The sequence below is a fragment of the Somniosus microcephalus genome, unplaced genomic scaffold, assembly GCF_052327205.1.
Source record: "Somniosus microcephalus isolate GS21.2 unplaced genomic scaffold, FLI_Smic_1.0 unresolved_chr1, whole genome shotgun sequence".
Lineage (NCBI taxonomy): Eukaryota > Metazoa > Chordata > Chondrichthyes > Squaliformes > Somniosidae > Somniosus > Somniosus microcephalus.
The window spans coordinates 168,819,973-168,839,162 of record NW_028225179.1 but is presented as its reverse complement, the minus strand read 5'-3'; the positions used below and the strand labels follow the sequence as shown (position 1 = coordinate 168,839,162).

At 49.4% G+C, this 19,190-nt stretch overlaps 1 protein-coding gene and 1 pseudogene across 2 annotated transcripts in view; one reads left to right on the top strand and one right to left on the bottom strand.

Moving 5' to 3' along the window:
- LOC147096528 (NACHT, LRR and PYD domains-containing protein 3-like) overlaps nucleotides 1-19,190 on the bottom strand; it is a 582,546-nt gene that overhangs the window by 353,539 nt on the left and 209,817 nt on the right. The window lies entirely within an intron of this gene.
- LOC147096529 (NACHT, LRR and PYD domains-containing protein 3-like) overlaps nucleotides 1-19,190 on the top strand; it is a 132,979-nt pseudogene that overhangs the window by 1,122 nt on the left and 112,667 nt on the right. The window lies entirely within an intron of this gene.

The window sequence follows — 19,190 nt, the reverse complement described above, 5'->3', positions numbered from 1 at the left end:
AACCGAGTGAACCTTCTTTGTACTGACTCGAGAGCAAGAATGTCCTTTCTTAAGTATGGACGCCAAAACTGTACGCAGTATTCCAGGTGCGGTCTCACCAATACCTTGTTAAACTGAAGCAATACCTCCCTATTTTTATATTCTATCCCCCTAGCAATGAAAGCCAACATTCCATTGGCCTTCTTAATCACTTGCTGCACCTGCATACTAACCTTTTGAGTTTCGTGCACCAGGACCCCCAGATCCCTTTGTACTTCAGTACTTTCCATTTTCTTGCCATTAAGATAATAACTTGCTCTACGATTTTTCCTGCCAAAGTGCATAACCTCACACTTTCCAGTATTGTATTCCACCTGCCAAATCTCTGCCCACTTACTTAGCCTGTCGATGTCCCCTTGCAGGTTTTTTATGTCCTCCTCACTCACTACTTTCCCTCCCATCTTAGTATCATCTGCAAACTTTGCTATGTTACACTCGGTCCCCTCCTCCAAATCGTTAATATAGATTGTGAAGAGTTGGGGACCCAGCACTGACCCCTGCGGAACACCACTAGTTACTGATTGCCAGTCTGAGAATGAACCATTTATCCCAACTCTCTGCCTTCTGTTAGATAGCCAACCCTCTATCCATGCCAGAATATTACCCCCAATCCCGTGATTTTTTATCTTAAGCAATAATCTTTTGTGTGGCACCTTGTCAAATGCCTTTTGGAAGTCTAAATACACTACGTCCACTGGTTCCCCTTTATCCACCCTATACGTTACTTCCTCAAAGAACTCCAGCAAATTTGTCAAACATGACTTCCCCTTCATAAAACCATGCTGACTTTGTCCTATTAAATTATGATTATCCAAATGTCCTGTTACTGTCTCCTTAATAATAGACTCCAAAATTTTACCTACCACAGATGTTAGGCTAACCAGTCTATAGTTTCCAGCCTTCTGTCTACTGCCCTTTTTAAATAAGGGTGTTACATTAGCAGTTTTCCAGTCTGCTGGGACCTTTGCCGAGTCCAGGGAGTTTTGGAAAATTATTACCAATGCATCCACAATCCCTACCGCCACTTCCCTCAAGACCCTAGGATGTAAGCCATCAGGTCCAGGTGATTTATCCGCCTTGAGTCCCATTATTTTACCGAGTACCACTTCCTTAGTGATTGTTCGTGTTTAGCTCCTCCCCCCCCCCCTTTAGCCCCCTGTTTGTCCAGTGTTGGGATATTCTTAGTGTCTTCTACTGTAAAGACTGATGTAAAATATTCATTCAGTGTTTTTGCCATCTCCATATTTCCCACCATTAATTTCCCAGTCTCATCCTCTAAGGGACCAACATTTACTTTAGCCACCCTTTTTTCTTTTTATATAACTATAAAAACTCTTACTATCTGTTTTTATATTTTGTGCTAATTTACTTTCATAATCTATCTTCCCTTTCTTAATCTTTTTGTTGTTTTTTGCTGTCTTTTAAAGTTTTCTCTATCCTCCCACTAGATTTGGCTACCTTATATGCCCTTGTTTTTAGTCGCATACTATCCTTAATTTCTTTACTTAGCCACGGATGGCTGTCTTTTCTTTTACACCCTTTTCTTCTCAGTGGAATATATATTGGAAGTTGTAAAATAACTCCTTAAATGTACACCACTGATCATGTATCGTCTTACCCTTTAATCTATTCTCCCAATCCACTCTACTCAATTCCGCTCTCATACCTTCATAGTCTCCTTTTATTCAAGCTTAGCACGCTTGTTTGAGATCCAACCTTCTCAACCTCTAATTGAATATGGAATTCAACCATTTTATGGTCACTCATTCCAAGGGGATCCTTTACTAGGACATTTTTAATTAATCCTGTCTCGTTACACAGGACCAGATGTAAGGTTGCTTGCCCCCTGGTCGGTTCAGTTACATACTGCTCAAGAAACCCATCCCTAATACACTCAATTAACTCATCCTCAAGGCAGCCCTGCCCAATTTGATTTGTCCAATTAATATGATAGTTAAAATCCCCCATAATTATAGATGTTCCCTTATTACAAGCCTCAACTATTTCCTGATTGATACTCCGGCCAACAGAGTTGCCACTGTTCGGAGGCCTATAGACTACGCCCACTAGTGTTTTTTCCCCTTATTATTCCTTACCTCCACCCAAACTGTTTCATTATCCTGATCTTTTGACCCAATATCATTTCTCTGTATTACAGTGATTCCTTCCTTTATTAACATAGCCACCCCACCTCCCCTTCCTTCCTGCCTGTCCTTCCTGATCGTTAAATAACCTGGTATGTTTAATTCCCAGTCATGGTCACCCTGCAGCCATGTTTCTGTAATGGCCACAAGATCATACCCATATGTAGTTATTTGTGCCATTAACTCGTCTATTTTGTTACGAATGCTACGTGCATTCAGATAGAGAACTTTCAAAGATGTTTTGTGACACTTAGTTCCTGCTTTTGCCCTTTTTATTACTTTACCTTTTACTCCATACCTTCTGCCCCTTCCTGACACGCTCTGGTTTTTAATTTCCCCACTGCTGCCTAAGTCCATGACCTTCTCTGTTGTCATTTGTATTATTTGCTCTCTAGGAACCTCCCCCCCCCCCACTAGTTAGTTTAAAGCCCTCTCTACAGCCCTAGTTATATGATCCGCCAGGACTCTAGTCCCAGCACTGGCCAAGTGAAGCCCGTCCCAACGGAACAGCTCCCTCCTGCCCCAGTACTGGTGCCAGTGTCCCAGGAAGCAAAACCCATTTCTCCCACACCAGTCTTTGAGCCACGCATTTAACTCTCTAATTTTATTTGTCCTAGCCAAATTCGCTTGTGGCTCAGGTAATAATCCAGAGATTATTACCCTTGTGGTTCAGCTTTTTAATTTGGCCCCTAGCTGCTCAAACTCCCTCAGCAGAACCTCCTTACTTGTCCTATCTATGTCGTTGGTACCAACATGGACCACGACAACTGGATCCTCCCCCTCCCACTCCAAGTTTCTCTGCAGTCCAGAGGAGGTGTCCTTTACCCTGGCACCGGGCAGGCAACACAGCCTTCGGGAACTCTCGCTCTCGGCTGCAAAGAACTCTATCTATCCCCCTAACGATACTATCCCCTACCACAACAACATTTCTTTTAACTCCCCCCCCCCACCCACTTGAATGGCCCCCTGCTCCACGGTGCTGTGGCCAGGTTGCTCATCCTCCCTGCAGTCCCTGCTCCTGTCCCCACAGGGAGTAAGAGCCTCGAACCTGTTGGACAAGTGCAAGGGCTGCGGCTCCTCCAACACTACCTCCTGGATCCCCGTACCTGCCTCACTTCTAGTCACACCATCCTGACCCTGGCCACGGACTACATCTGAATTAATTAATCTAATTGGTGTGACTACTTCCTGGAACAGAGTCCAGGTAACTCTTCCCCCCTCCCTGATGTGTCTCAGTGTTTGAAGCTCGGACTCCAGCTTTTCAACACGGAGCTGGAGTTCCTTGAGCAGCCAACACTTACTGCAAATGTGATCACTGTGAGCATCAATGGTGTCCACCAGCTCCCACATATTGCAGCAGCAACACATCGCCTGATCACAGAATCACAGAAACCCCACAGTGCAGATAGAGGCCATTTCGGCCCATCGAGCCTGCACCGACACATATCCCACCCGATCCCCGTAACCCCTACACCAACACATATCCCACCCTATCCCCGTAACCCCACGTATTTAATCCCCCTAACACTAAGGGTCAATTTATCATAGCCAATCAACCTAACCCGCACATCTTTGGACTGTGGGAGGAAACCGGAGCACCCGGAGGAAACCCACGCAAACACAGGGAGAATGTGCAAACTCCACACAGACAGTCGCCCGAGGCCGGATTCGAACCCGGGTCCCTGGCGCTGTGAGGCAACAGTGCTAACCACTATGCCCATTCTATGTAATTAATTAAATTTATTAATATTATTCTTAAATATCCTCTGCCCCAATTCTAGATGGTGAATATCACACCTTAGAAACTATAAACCAAAACTATAAAGTAAATGAAGGAAATGAGAGATGACAAAAATCATCTGTGGAGTAAATGAGAGGCTTTTCAAGAAAAAAACACTGGTTAAAATGTATGAGACACGAACAGGAAAACTAACCCCCAAAGAATGAGGATTGAAAACCCGACGCTGTGCAGGTTTTTCCTCCCCCATTACTGTTAATATCCCACCTAGTCTAATCCCAACCTCCTGCTCACTGCCCATTACTGTTAATATCCCACCTAGTCTAATCTCAACCTCCTGCTCACTGCCCATTACTGTTAATATCCCACCTAGTCTAATCCCAACCTCCTGCTCACTGCCCATTACTGTTAATATCCCACCTAGTCCAATCCCAACCTCCTGCTAACTGCCCATTACTGTTAATATCCCACGTAGTCTAATCCCAACCTCCTGCTCACTGCCCATTACTGTTAATATCCCACCTAGTCTAATCCCAACCTCCTGCTCACTGCCCATTACTGTTAATATCCCACCTAGTCTAATCCCAACCTCCTGCTCACTGCCCATTACTGTTAATATCCCACCTAGTCTAATCCCAACCTCCTGCTCACTACCCATTACCGTTAATATCCCACCTAGTCTAATCCCAACCTCCTGCTCACTGCCCATTACCGTTAATATCCCACCTAGTCTAATCCCAACCTCCTGCTCACTGCCCATTACTGTTAGTATCCCACCTAGTCTAATCCCAACCTCCTGCTCACTACCCATTACTGTTAATATCCCACCTAGTCTAATCCCAACCTCCTGCTCACTGCCCATTACCGTTAATATCCCACGTAGTCTAATCCCAACCTCCTGCTCACTGCCCATTACCGTTAATATCCCACCTAGTCTAATCCCAACCTCCTGCTCACTGCCCATTACCGTTAATATCCCACCTAGTCTAATCCCAACCTCCTGCTCACTGCCCATTACTGTTAATATCGCACCTAGTCTAATCCCAACCTCCTGCTCACTGCCCATTACTGTTAATATCCCACCCAGTCTAATCCCAACCTCCTGCTCAATGCCCATTACTGTTAATATCCCACCTAGTCTAATCCCAACCTGCTGCTCACTACCCATTACTGTTAATATCCTACCTAGTCTAATCCCAACCTCCTGCTCACTGCCCATTACTGTTAATATCCCACCTACTCTAATCCCAACCTCCTGCTCACTACCCATTACTGTTAATATCCCACCTAGTCTAATCCCAACCTCCTGCTCACTGCCCATTACTGTTAATATCCCCCCTAGTCTAATCCCAACCTCCTGCTCACTGCCCATTACCGTTAATATCGCACCTAGTCTAATCCCAACCTCCTGCTCACTGCCCATTACTGTTAATATCCCACCTAGTCTAATCCCAACCTCCTGCTCACTGCCCATTACTGTTAATATCCCACCTAGTCTAATCCCAACCTCCTGCTCACTGCCCATTACTGTTAATATCCCACGTAGTCTAATCCCAACCTCCTGCTCACTGCCCATTACTGTTAATATCCCCCCTAGTCTAATCCCAACCTCCTGCTCACTGCCCATTACTGTTAATATCCCCCCTAGTCTAATCCCAACCTCCTGCTCACTGCCCATTACCGTTAATATCCCACCTAGTCTAATCCCAACCTCCTGCTCACTGCCCATTACCGTTAATATCCCACCTAGTCTAATCCCAACCTCCTGCTCAATGCCCATTACTGTTAATATCCCACGTAGAGTCACAGAGTCATAGAGTTTTACAGCACAGAAAGAGGCCCTTCGGCCCATCGTGTCTGCGCCGCCCATCCATCCCTGTCCAGTCTAATCCCATTTTCCAGCATTTGGTCCATAGCCTTGTATGCAATGGCATTTCAAGTGCTCATCCAAATGCTTCTTGAATGTTGTGAGGGTTCCTGCCTCCACCACCCTTTCAGGCATTGAGTTCCACATTCCAACCACCCTCTGGGTGAAAAAGTTCCTCCTCAAATCCCCTCTAAATCTCCTGCCCCTTACCCTGAATCTATGCCCCCTTGTTATTGACCCCCCCACTAAGGGGAAAAGTTCCTCTTTATCTACCCTATCTATGCCCCTCATTATTTTGTACACCTCAATCAGGTCCCCCCTCAGCCTTCTCTGCTCCAAGGAAAACAACTCCAGCCTGTCCAGCCTCTCTTCATAGCTGAGGCGCTCCATCCCAGGTAACATCCTGGTGAATCTTCTCTGCACCCTCTCCAAAGCAATCACATCCTTCCTATAGTGAGGCGACCAGAACTGCACACAGTACTCCAGCTGTGGCCTCACCAGCGTTTTGTACAGCCCCATCATAACCTCCCTGCTCTTATATTCTATGCCTCGGCTAATGAAGGCAAGTATCCCATATGCCTTTTTAACCACCTTATCTACCTGCTCCGCTGCCTTCAGGGATCTATGTACATGTACACCAAGGTCCCTCTGACCCTCTGTACTTCCTAGGGTCCTACCACTCCTTGTGTATTCCCTTGCCTTATTTGTCCGTCCAAAATGCATCACCTCGCACTTTTCAGGGTTAAATTCCATTTGCCACTTTTCCGCCCATCTGACCAACCCGTTTATATCGTCCTGTAGCCGGAGGCTTTCCTCCTCGCAATTTACCACCCCACCAATTTTCGTGTCATCTGCGAACTTACTGATCATACCTTTTACATTTTCATCCAAATCATTTATGTAGATCACAAACAATAAGGGACCCAGCACCGATCCCTGAGGTACCCCACTGGACACAGGCTTCCAGTCACAAAAGCAACCTTCGACCATCACCCTCTGCCTCCTGCCACTCAGCCAGTTTAGGATCCAACGCGCCAAGGCACCCTGGATCCCATGGGCTCTTACCTTCTTGACCAGTCTCCTATGCGGGACTTTGTCAAAAGCTTTACTGAAGTCCATGTACACCACATCCACAGCATTTCCCTCATCCACCCCACTAGTCACCCCCTCGAAAAATTCGATCAGATTTGTTAGACATGATTTACCCTTAACAAAGCCATGCTGACTATCCCCGATTAATCCTTGCCTCTCCAAGTGGAGATTAATTTTGTCCCTCAGAATTTTTTCCAATAATTTCCCCACCACAGATGTTAGACTCACTGGCCTGTAATTCCCTGGTTTATCCCTGCTACCCTTCTTGAATAATGGTACTACGTTAGCTGTTCTCCAGTCCTCTGGTACATCGCCTGTGGCCAGAGAGGTTCTGAAAATTAGTGTCAGAGCCCCTGCAATCTCCTCCCTTGCCTCCCACAGCAGCCTGGGATACATCCCGTCCGGGCCTGGGGATTTATCCACTTTTTGGCCCGCTAAAACCGCTAGCACCTCCTCCCTCTCGATGCTAATATGTTCAAGTATGTCACAGTCCCCTTGCCCGATTTCTATGTCTGCATCGTCTTTCTCCATAGTGAACACAGATGCAAAAAATTCATTTAAAACCCCGCCTACATCCTCTGGCTCTACACACAGATTGCCACTTTGGTCCCTAATGGGCCCTACCCTTTCCCTGGTTATCCTCTTGCCCTTAATATACTTATAAAACATCTTAGGATTTTCCTTTATTTTGCTCGCCAGTGTTATTTCATGGCCCCTCCTCGCCCTCCTAATTTCTTTTTTAAGTATGCCCCTGCACTTTTTATACTCCTCTAGGGCTTCTTCTGTCTTTAGTCTTTTGTAACTGCCAAAAGCCCCCCTCTTATTTCTAATGCATTTTTGTATATTCCTTGTCATCCAAGGTTCCCTTTGCTTGTTGGTCCCACCCTTGACCTTTACAGGAACATGTTGGCGTTGTACTCTCTCTATTTCCCTTCTGAAAGTCTCCCACTGTTTTGATGTGGATTTTCCTATAAGCAGCTGCTCCCAGTCCACTTTGGCCAGATCCTGCCTTATCATATTAAAATCGGCCTTCCCCCAATTTAGAACCCTTATTTCCGGGCCGTCTTTGTCTTTTTCCATGACCACCTTAAATCTCACCGAATTATGGTCACTGTCGCCAAAATGCTCTCCTACTGACACTTCCACCACTTGCCCGGCTACATTCCCCAGAATTAGGTCCAGTACCGCCCCCTCTCTTGTAGGACTTTCTACACGTAGTCTAATCCCACCTCCAGTTGACCACATTAAGGTTAGTATCCCAGTCAGTCCAGGTGCAATCTTCTGTTCACTCCCCACACTCCAGCATTACTTTCTATCCACGCAGCAATAGAAAGAGATTTTAGCAAATAAATGTCCAGTTGCTTTTACCATAGCTTGTGGGATTGAATTCTGCTTTCTAACCACCGCATGTGTAATTACATTTATCAACCTTCACCCCAATTCTTTGAATTTGCCTAAATATTTGCCCTCTGGGCAATCAGTGGAAATATCAGTAAATATTTTTGATCCGAACTCCTCACTTAACCTGCTCACCTCTTGTGGAATGAGCCCAACGTTCTCAAATCGCACTCTCTAACGGTAACTCCACAGCCCTGGTAACATCCTCGTGCAATTGCTCGCCAGTTTTTCCACTGCTTTTACATCCTACAATTGGAGTGTCCAAACCTGTACACAACTGGGTAAATTACCTGCCCCTGTGCTCTTGGTGTGGGACATCACTCCCCAGGGGGGGAACATGAGGAAATTGAGATTTCTCAGTCTGTAATTACCTGCCCCTGTGCTCTTGGTGTGGAGCGTCACTCCCCAGGGGGAACATGAGGACATTGAGATTTCTCAGTCTGTAATTACCTGCCCCTGTGCTCTTGGTGTGGGACGTCACTCCCCAGGGGGAACATTAGGAAATTGAGATTTCTCAGTCGGGATTTTCCATCCGCTCACTTTAATGGTTTGGTTTCTGCACCATTTTGTTCACGGACTGAGTGACTGGGGGATAAATTAGTGATAGTTTTGTGGCGTTGCCACATTGGGGAAACACTGTGTATGTAGATAAACCTGAATAATCCCCTTTTAACTGCTGTATTCCCCCCCCCCCGCAAGACAGTTGCAAGCTGAGAGGAATAAGGCACGTTCAGACTTGCCTGGTTTTCCTTCTCTCAGCAGCAATCAGGTTCCAGCAGGTGACCAATCCGTGAGTCATCATAGGCTCGCAGGCTTCACGAATTCAGTACTGTATTGTGAGAGTTGGAGTAAAGACCTATTTCTTGTAGCTCGCTGTGTTGCCTATTTCTTTACGCGGGAGACCGTAGTCCCCCACATTGGTGACCCCGAATGTCGGCGGCCGAAGCCCCCGACTCACGCAGCCCTACAGAGGCCAGCAATGACCCGATGGCAGCCAGCAGCAGCCTGATGTCGGCCGGCGCCGCGTCCTTGAAGCTCCCCACCTTCTGGGAACACCAAGCATCAGCTTGGTTCGCGCACTCGGAGGCCCAATTCACCCTTCGCAGGGTTCAAGACGATGAAGAAAGGTACCTCCACGTAGTCTCAGCACTAGCAAGCTCTACCGCCGCCGAAGTTCTCGACCTGCTGGGGAACCCACCACAGACCGGCAAGTACTCAACCATTAAGGGCTGCTTGCTGCAGGCTTACGGCCTGTCCGGGGAGGAGAGGGCCCGCAGGCTTCTTTCACTACCAGGCCTCGGCGATTCTACCCCGACCCAGTTGATGAGCCGGATGCTTGCGCTCCTGGGCTCTGAACCGCCGTGCTTCTTGTTTCGGGCCCTTTTCCTCAGCCTGCTTCCTCAGCCGGTACAGACTGCCCTCGCGGGGTCCCCGATCACGGACTGCGTACAACTGGCAGCCGCCACGGACAAAGTCTTCGCCGTCGCCCAACTCGGCTGTGCAGCCGCGAGGCTCCCCGACACCACCGAGCGCGCGCCGCCACGCCAGGCCGCCCAACTGCTATTACCACGCGCGTTTCGGCCACAAGGCCCAACGCTGCAGAGCACCCTGCTCTTTCGATCAAACCAAGATGGCCACCCGGCCCAACGCACCAGCCCCGCGCCACCGCCTAGGCCCGCTCGACCGCACCCCCGCCGCCGCGATGGCCATCGGCACCGCAGGTAAACTGCTGTACATAACCGACTCTCTTTCAGGGCGCAGATTCCTTTACGACACCGGAGCCCAATGCAGCGTAATTCCTGCCTCCCAGCTCGACATCCAGGCAGGCCGCAGCGGCCCACCCCTCGTGGCGGCAAATGGCGTGGCCATTGCTACTTTCGGAAAGCGACTGGCCGAGGTTTGTTTCAACGGCCAGCGATTTTACATGGGATTTTGTGACGGCCTCGGTGGCACATCCCTTGCTGGGCGCCGATTTTCTTTGCGCCCACGGACTCCTGATCGACGTCCGCGACAAGCGCCTGATCGACGCAGCAACTTTCGCTTCACTGGCCTGCCAGCAGAGCAACAGCCCGGCCCTCATCGGGTCCTGCTCCGCCCCGGCGCATGACGACTACGCCCGCCTACTCGCAGATTTCCCGAGGCTCACACAACCTACCTTCTCAGCCGCGGCAGCCAAGCATGGGGTCGAGCACCACATCGCCACTACGGGACCACCAGTGTTCGCTCGAGCCAGACGCCTGGACCCAGCCAAGATGGCGGCCAAGGAAGAATTCGCCACGATGGAAAAACTGGGCATCATCCGCCGCTCGAACAGCCCTTGGTCGTCCCCCCTCCACATTGTGCCCAAGCCGGGCGGTGGCTGGCGCCCCTGCGGCGACTACAGACGGCTCAACGACGCCACCACACCCGATAGATACCCCATTCCACACATCCAAGACTTCTCGGCACACCTAGCAGGAAAGTCCGTCTTTTCCAAGGCCGACTTGATTCGCGGCTACCATCAGGTCCCCGTCCGCCACGCAGACGTCCAGAAGACGGCGGTCATCACCCCCTTCAGACTGTTTGAGTTCCTGCGCATGCCCTTCGGGCTCAAGAACGCCACACAGGCCTTCCAACGGCTCATGGATTCCGTCCTACAGGACCTGAGCTTCCTGTTCGTCTATCTGGACGATATCCTCGTGGCCAGCACCAGCAAGGCCGAGCACATCGCGCATTTGCGCTCCCTTTTCCAGCGCCTCAGCCAACACGGGCTAATCGTCAACCCGACCAAATGCCAGTTCGGAGCAGCCCAAATTGACACTCTCGGCCACAGAATCTCGCCAAGGGGAGCCATTCCCCTACCTTCCAAGGTGCAGGCGGTGGCGGACTTTCCCTAGCCCACCTCGGTCAAGGCGCTGCAGAAATTTTTGGGGATGGTCAATTTCTATCACCGGTTCGTGCCCAAGGCTGCCGCACTCATGCGCCCCCTCTACAAAGCCACCAGGGGCAAAACGGGCAAAGAGCAACTCACCTGGTCCAGCGAGATGGCGACAGCCTTCCACCAGACCAAAAGCGCCTTGGCCAACGCCACACTACTGGCCCACCCCATCCCAGGTGCCAAGACCGCCCTCACCACGGACGCCTCGGTTTGCGCCGTCCAGCAACAGTGGGTCGAAGGCGCGTGGCAGCCACTGGCATTTTTCAGCCGACAGCTGCGGAAGAACGAGCAGGCCTACACGTTCGACAGAGAGCCCCTGTTCCTGGCAATCCAGCACTTCCATTTCCTTCTGGAAGGCCGGCCGTTCACCGCATTCGTGGACCACAAGCCGCTCACTTTCGCCATGGCCAAAGTAACCGAACACTGGTCCGCGCGCCAACTCAACTTCATCTCGGAGTTCACCATGGACATCCGCCATGTCGCCGGCAAGGACAATTTGGTGGCCGACTGCCTATCAAGACCCTCGTTCCACGCAGTGCACCTGGGCGTCGACTATGCCAGCATGGCGAGAGACCAGGCCGCTGACGCGGAGATCCAGGCCCTCAGGAACCAGCCTCACCCTGGCCGACATCCACTTCCACACAGTCGGCACAACCCTCCTGTGCGACGTCTCAGTCCCCTTGCCTAGGCCGGTCGTCCCATCCGCCTGGCGCAAGCGAGTTTTCGACATCATCCACGGCCTCTCACATCCAGGGATGCGTGCGTCTCAGAAACTTATGTCCGCCAAGTTCGTCTGGCCTGGACTCCACAAGGATGTGAGACTGGACCAACACATGCGTGGCGTGTCAGCGCGCTAAGGTCCAGCAGCACACCAAGGCGCCATTGGAGTGTTTCCCGGTGTCAGAGAGGCGTTTCGACCACGTCCACGTCGATCTGGTAGGCCCCTTGCTGCCGTCGCACGGTTTTACACCTCATGATCGTCGACCGCACCACCAGATGGCCCGAGGTGGTTCCCCTCGCCTCCACCCCCACGACCGACGTCGCGAGAGCATTCGCCTCGACATGGGTGGCCCGGTTCAGCATGCCGACCGACATATCCTCGGACAGAGGCCCCCAGTTCACCTCCCACTTGTGGAATGCCATCACCGCCGGCCTCGGCACCAAGTTGCACAGGACAACAGCCTACCACCCGCAGGCCAACGGGCTCTGCGAGCGCTTTCATCGTTCTTTGAAAGCCTCTCTCCGTGCCAGCCTGGCTGACACCAGCTGGATCGACAAACGACCCTGGGTCCTCCTGGGATTGCGCACCACGCCCAAAGAGGACCTCCGCGCCTCCGCGGCCGAGATGGTCCATGGCCAACTGCTCAGAGTACCAGGCGACTTCCTCCCCCTGACAACGGAGCCGTGGTCAGCCGCCAGACAGTTTTCCCTGCACCAGGACACGGCCCAGCAATTCCGTCCAGTGCCCACTTTGCAACACGGCCCGCAGCAGTCCTACGTGCCTCAAGACTTACGACATGCGGAGTTTGTCTTCGTGCACCGGGACGCGCACAGAGGCCTGCTGCAGGCACCATACACTGGCCCCTTCCCAGTATTGGAGATGGGGGACAAAGCTTTTCTTATCGACGTCGGCGGGAAGCCGGACCTTATTTCAGTAGACCGCCTCAAACCGGCGCACCTGGACCTCAGCTTCCCGTTTCGGCCGGCTCTTCCCCCCACGGCGGGGCAGACCTCCCGCGTTGGCGGCGGCCCCACAAGAGGACCAAGACACGCCAGAACCTTACTTCCCGGCCGCCGCTCCACCTTCGCCGGCAGCCCGCCCACCGGCAGACCAGCCGACGAACCAACCGGCCGACCTCCCAGACAGCCCTCCTCACACGCCAGATGGCTACTACAGCCGCTACGGCCGCTTGGTCAAACCTCCGCAGAGACTGACTTTTACAGTTAACGAGGATTCTGGGGGGGGCGTTGCCACATTGGGGAAACACTGTGTATGTAGATAACCCTGTATAATCCCCTTTTTAACTGCTGTATTCCCCTCCGCCCCCCCACCCCCCCGCAAGACAGTTGCAAGCTGAGAGGAATAAGGCATGTTCAGACTTGCCTGCTGCTGAGAAGGAAAACCAATCAGGTTCCAGCAGGTGACCAATCCGTGAGTCATCACAGGCTCGCAGGCTTCACGAATTCAGTACTGTATTGTGAGAGTTGGAGTAAAGACCTATTTCTTGTAGCTCGCTGTGTTGCCTATTTCTTTACGCGGGAGACCGTAGTCCCCCACGGTTTCATATTTTCGTAATAGGCCAGATTTTGCGGTAGAATTAACGGTGGGGCTAGCAGCGCTCACTGTTATTAAAGTGTAAATTGGACAGTAACTTCCAGTGACCGCACATGTGGAGTTAAACAGGAAAATCGGGAATGTCCTGTCCGAGTTGCCCTGCTGCTCACACAGCTGCGCGAGAATGGTGTCTCGCCGAGAGACTCGCCATTGAAATGGAACGGCGTAAAATTACTGTACTTACCTGATAGATACACAGGAAACTCGCCAGGAAACGTCAGGGCTTGCCTATTCCAGTGTAATTATTTGTTTAACAGCGTGATCAGTCTTAACTGATGCCAGACAACCTCTCTTGCACTGAAAATTAACCTTTACACCTGTGGAGTCTCATTCCTTCAGATTTTAATCATTGTTGGAGCTGTACAAACAAAAATTCAATAATGTTGGTACCTTTTCTTTGTCACTTTTTTCGTTCCCTCTGAACATAAGATAAGAAATAATAGCAGGAGCCCATTTATCCCTTCGAGCCTGCTCCGCCATTTGATGAGATCATGGCTGATCATCCAAATTCAGTACCCTGTCCCTGCCTTCTCCCCATATCCCTTGATCCCTTTAGCCTTAAGAAATATATCCAACTCCTTCTTAAATATATTTAATGAATTGGCCTCAACTGCCTTCTGTGGCAGAGAATTCCACAGGTTCACCACTCTCTGGGTGAAGAAATTCCTCCTCATCTCTGTCCTAAATGGCTTACCCCTTATCCTTAGACTGTGAACCCTGGTTCTGGACTCCCCGGCCATCGGGAACATCCTTCCTGCATCTAGTCTGTCCGGTCCTGTCAGAATTTTATAAGTTTCAATGAGATCCCCTCTCATTCTTCTAAACTCCAGCGAGTATAAGTCTAATTGAACCAATCTCTCTTCATACATCATTCCTGCCATCCCAAGTATCAGTCTGGTGAATCTTCGCTGCACTCCCTCCATGACAAGAGCATCCTTCCTCAGATAAGGTGACCAAAACTGCACACTGCACACAATACTGAAGGTGTGGTCTCACCAAGGCCCTGTACAAATGCTGCAAGACATTCTTACTCCTGTACTCTAATCCTCTCCCTACGAAGGCCAACATACCACTTGCCTTCTTAAACACTGGCGAGCAAAATAAAGGAAAATCCTAAGATGTTTTATAAGTATATTAAGGGCAAGAGGATAACCAGGGAAAGGGTAGGGACCAAAGTGGCAATCTGTGTGTAGAGCCAGATGATGTAGGCGGGGTTTTAAATGAATTTTTTGCATCTGTGTTCACTATGGAGAAGGACGATGTAGACATAGAAATCGGGCAACGGGACTGTGACATACTTGAACATATTAGCATCGAGAGGGAGGAGGTACTAGCGGTTTTAGCAGGCCAAAAAGTGGATAAATCCCCAGGCCCGGACGAGATGTATCCCAGGCTGTTGTGGGAGGCAAAGGAGGAGATTGCAGGGGCTCTGACACAAATTTTCAGAGCCCCTCTGGCCACAGGGGATGTACCAGAGGACTGGAGAACAGCTAACGTCGTACCATTATACAAGAAGGGTAGCAGGGATAAACCAGGGAATTACAGGCCAGTGAGCCTAACATCTGTGGTAGGGAAATTATTGGAAAAAATTCTGAGGGCAAAATTAGTCTCCAATTGGAGAGGCAAGGATTAATCGGGGATAGTCAGCATGGCTTTGTCAAGGGTAAACCATGTCTGACAAATCTGATTGAATTTTTCGAGGGGGTGACTAGGTGTGTGGATGAGGGAAATGCTGTGGATGTGGTTTACATGGACTTCAGTAAAGCTTTTGACAAAGTCCCGCATAGGAGACTGGTCAAGAAGGTAAGAGCCCATGGGATCCAGGGTGCCTTGGCGCGTTGGAGCCTAAACTGGCTGAGTGGCAGGAGGCAGAGGGTGATGGTCGAAGGTTGCTTTTGTGACTGGAAACCTGTGTCCAGTGGGGTACCTCCGGGATCGGTGCTGGGTCCCTTGCTGTTTGTGATCTACATAAATGATTTGGATGAGAATGTAAAAGGTATGATCAGTAAGTTCGCAGATGACACGAAAATTGGTGGGGTGGTAAATTGCGAGGAAGAAAGCCTCAGGCTACAGGACGATATAAACGGGTTGGTCAGATGGGCGGAAAAGTGGCAAATGGAATTTAACCCTGAAAAGTGCGAGGTGATGCATTTTGGACGGACAAATAAGGCAAGAGAATACAAAATGAGTGGTAGGACCCTAGGAAGTTCAGAGGGACCTTGGTGTACATGTACATAGATCCCTGAAGGCAGCGGAACAGGTAGACAAGGTGGTTAAAAAGGCATATGGGATACTTGCCTTCATTAGCCGAGGCATAGAATATAAGAGCAGGGAGGTTATGATGGAGCTGTACAAAACGCTGGTGAGGCCACAGCTGGAGTACTGTGTGCAGTTCTGGTCGCCTCACTATAGGAAGGATGTGATTGCTTTGGAGAGGGTGCAGAGAAGATTCACCAGGATGTTACCTGGGATGGAGCGCCTCAGCTATGAAGAAAGACTAAACAGGCTGGGGTTGTTTTCCTTGGAGCAAAGAAGGCTGAGGGGGGACCTGATTGAGGTGTACAAAATGATGAGGGGCATAGATAGGGTAGATAAAGAGGAACTTTTCCCCTTAGTAGGGGGGTCAATAACAAGGGGGCATAGATTCAGGGTAAGGGGCAGGAGATTTAGAGGGGATTTGAGGAGGAACTTTTTCACCCAGAGGGTGGTTGTAATCTGGAACTCACTGCCTGAAAGGGTGGTAGAGGCAGGAACCCTCACAACATTCAAGAAGCATTTGGATGAGCACTTGAAATGCCATTGCATACAAGGCTATGGACCAAATGCTGGAAAATGGGATTAGACTGGACAGGGATTGATGGACGGCGCAGACACGATGGGCTGAAGGGCCTCTTTCTGTGCTGTAAAACTCTATGACTCTATGACTCACCTGCATGCTTACTTTCCGCGACTGGTGCACAAGGACACCCAGATCATGTTGCACTTCCCCTTTTCTCAATCTATTGCCGTTCAGATAATCTGCATCTTCCTCACAGCACACACGCCCACCCAGCTTTGTGTTATCTGCAAACTTGGAGATATTACATCTAGTTCCCTCGTCCAGATCATTAACATATATTGTGAATAGCTGAGATCCTAGCACCGATCCCTGTGGTACCCCACTAGTCACTGCCTGCCACTCGGAAAAAGGCGCGTTTATTCCAACACTTTGTTCCTGTCTGCCAACCAGTTCTCTATACAAGTCAGTACCTTACCCCCAATCCCAAGTGCCTTAACTTTGCACGCTAATCTCTTATGCAGGACCTTATCGAAAACCTTCTGAAAGTCCAAATATACTGTGTCCACTGGTTCTCCCTTATCTATTCTGCCAGTTACATCCTCAAAAAATTCCAGTAGATTAGTCAAGCATGATTTACCGTTTGTAAATCCATGTTGACTTTATCCGATCCCGTCACTGTTTTCTAAGTGCTCTGCTATTACATCTTTTATAATGGACTCTAGCATTTTCCCCACTACCGATGTCAGGCTTACCGGTCTGTAAGTCCCCATTTTCTCTCTACCACCTTTTTTGAATAGTGGGGTTACATTAGCTACCCTCCAATCCATGGGAACTGTTCCAGAGTCTATTGAATTTTGGAAGATGACCAGCAATGCATCTACTATTTCTAGGGCCACTTCCTTAAGTACCCTAGGATGTAGATTTATCGGCCTTCAATCCCATCAATTTCCCTAACACCATTTCCCTACAAATACTGATTTAATTCAATTCCTCCCTCTCATTAGACCCTATGTTCCCCGACATATCTGGGAGTTTATTTGTGTCCTCCTTTGTGAAGACAGAACCAAAGTATGTATTTAATTGGTCTGCCATGTCTTTGTTCCCCATTATAAATTCCCCTGATTCTGACTGCAAGGGACCTACACTTGACTTCACCAATCGTTTTCTCTTCACATATCTATAGAAGCTTTTACAGTCAGTTTTTATGTTCCCTGCAAGCTTACTTTCATATTCTGTCTTCCCCCTCTTAATTAATCCCTTTGTCCTCCTTTGCTGAATCCTAAACTGCTCCCAATCCTCAGGTTTGCAGCTCTTTCTGGCCAATTTATATGTCCTCTCCTTGGATCTTATGCTATCCCTAATTTCCCTTGTTAGCCACGGTTGAGTCACCTTTTTTGTTTTATTTTTATGCCAAAAAGGGATGAACAAATTCTGTAGTTCATCCATGCGATCTTTAAATGTTTGCTATTGCCTATCCACCATCAACCCTTTAAGTAACGTTCCCCAATCCATCCTAGCCAACTGACGCCTCATACCATCGTAGTTTCCTTTATTAAAATTCAGGACCTTAGCCTCTGAGTCAACTACTTCACTCTCAATCTTAATGAAGATTTCGATCATATTATGATCGCTCCTCCCCAAGGGGCCTCGCACAACAGGATTGTTGATCTCTGTCGATCTCTGTCCTGAATATACCCAATGACTGAGTCTCCACAGCCCTCTGGGGCAGAGAATTCCAAAGATTCACCACCCTGTGAGTGAAGAAATTTCTCCTTATCTCAGCCCTAAATGGCCGACCCCTTTTTCTGAGACTGTGACCCCTGGTTACAGACTCCCCAGCCCGGGGAAACATCCTCCCTGCATCTACCCTGTCAAGCCCTGTAAGAACGCTGTATGTTTCAGTGAGAACCATTCTGAATCCAATCTTTCTTTCCCTCTCTTCATTTCACTTCCTGCATGTGATTTGACATTGCATTCTATATTCTAACTAAGACTTCCTGGTTCAGACTTTGCATAAGGATTTTTCAAGCTGATTGGTTAAGGAAACTGTAGTGTATGTGCCTTTAAGAGCCCCATATGTGCTGTAATGCCGGTAATGGCCACTCGGGCTATATAAGCCTGTATATTGTGTTATATCCGTTAGTACCCCTCCAGACTTTGCTTAGTAAACACCTATGAACCAACTCCTGTCTTCAGTGTCTCTATCAACACACGGACACTACAGAAACATACAGTCGCTTCTCCTGTTCCATCTGTAGAGGGCGCTGGGTGTTTTGGCTCTAATTTACACTGACGATGAAGGAACGGCGATACATGTTGAAGTCAGGATCGTATGTTACTTGAAGTGGAACTTGGAGGTGGTGGTGTTTCCATGCGGATGATGCTCTTGTCCTTCTAGGTGGCAGAGGGCGCGGGTTTGAGAGGTGCTGTCAAAGAAGCCTTGGTGAACTGCTGCAGTTCTTTCTGTAAATAGCACACACTGCAGTGATGGTGCACCGTTGGTGGAGGGATTGGATGTTTAAGGTGGTGGGTGGGTGGACTGATGATGTGTATTTCTCTGTCCTGGATTGCGGGGAGCTTCGAGTGTTGTTGCAGCTGCACCTATCCAGGCAAGTGGAGAGTTTTCCATCACACCGCAGTTGTACCTATAGGTGCAGGAGAGGCTCCTAGGTGGCCAGGAGTTGAGCCACTCACCACAGAATACACAGCCTCTTACCTGCTCTAGCAGCCATGAGTTTTTTGTGGCGAGTCAATGGTAGGGATTTGACGATGGCAATGCCAGTGAATGACAAACGGACATGGTTGGACACTCCTGTGAGAGATGGGCATTGCCTGACACTTGTGGGGTGCGAATGTTACTTGCCACTTGTCTGCCCAAGTC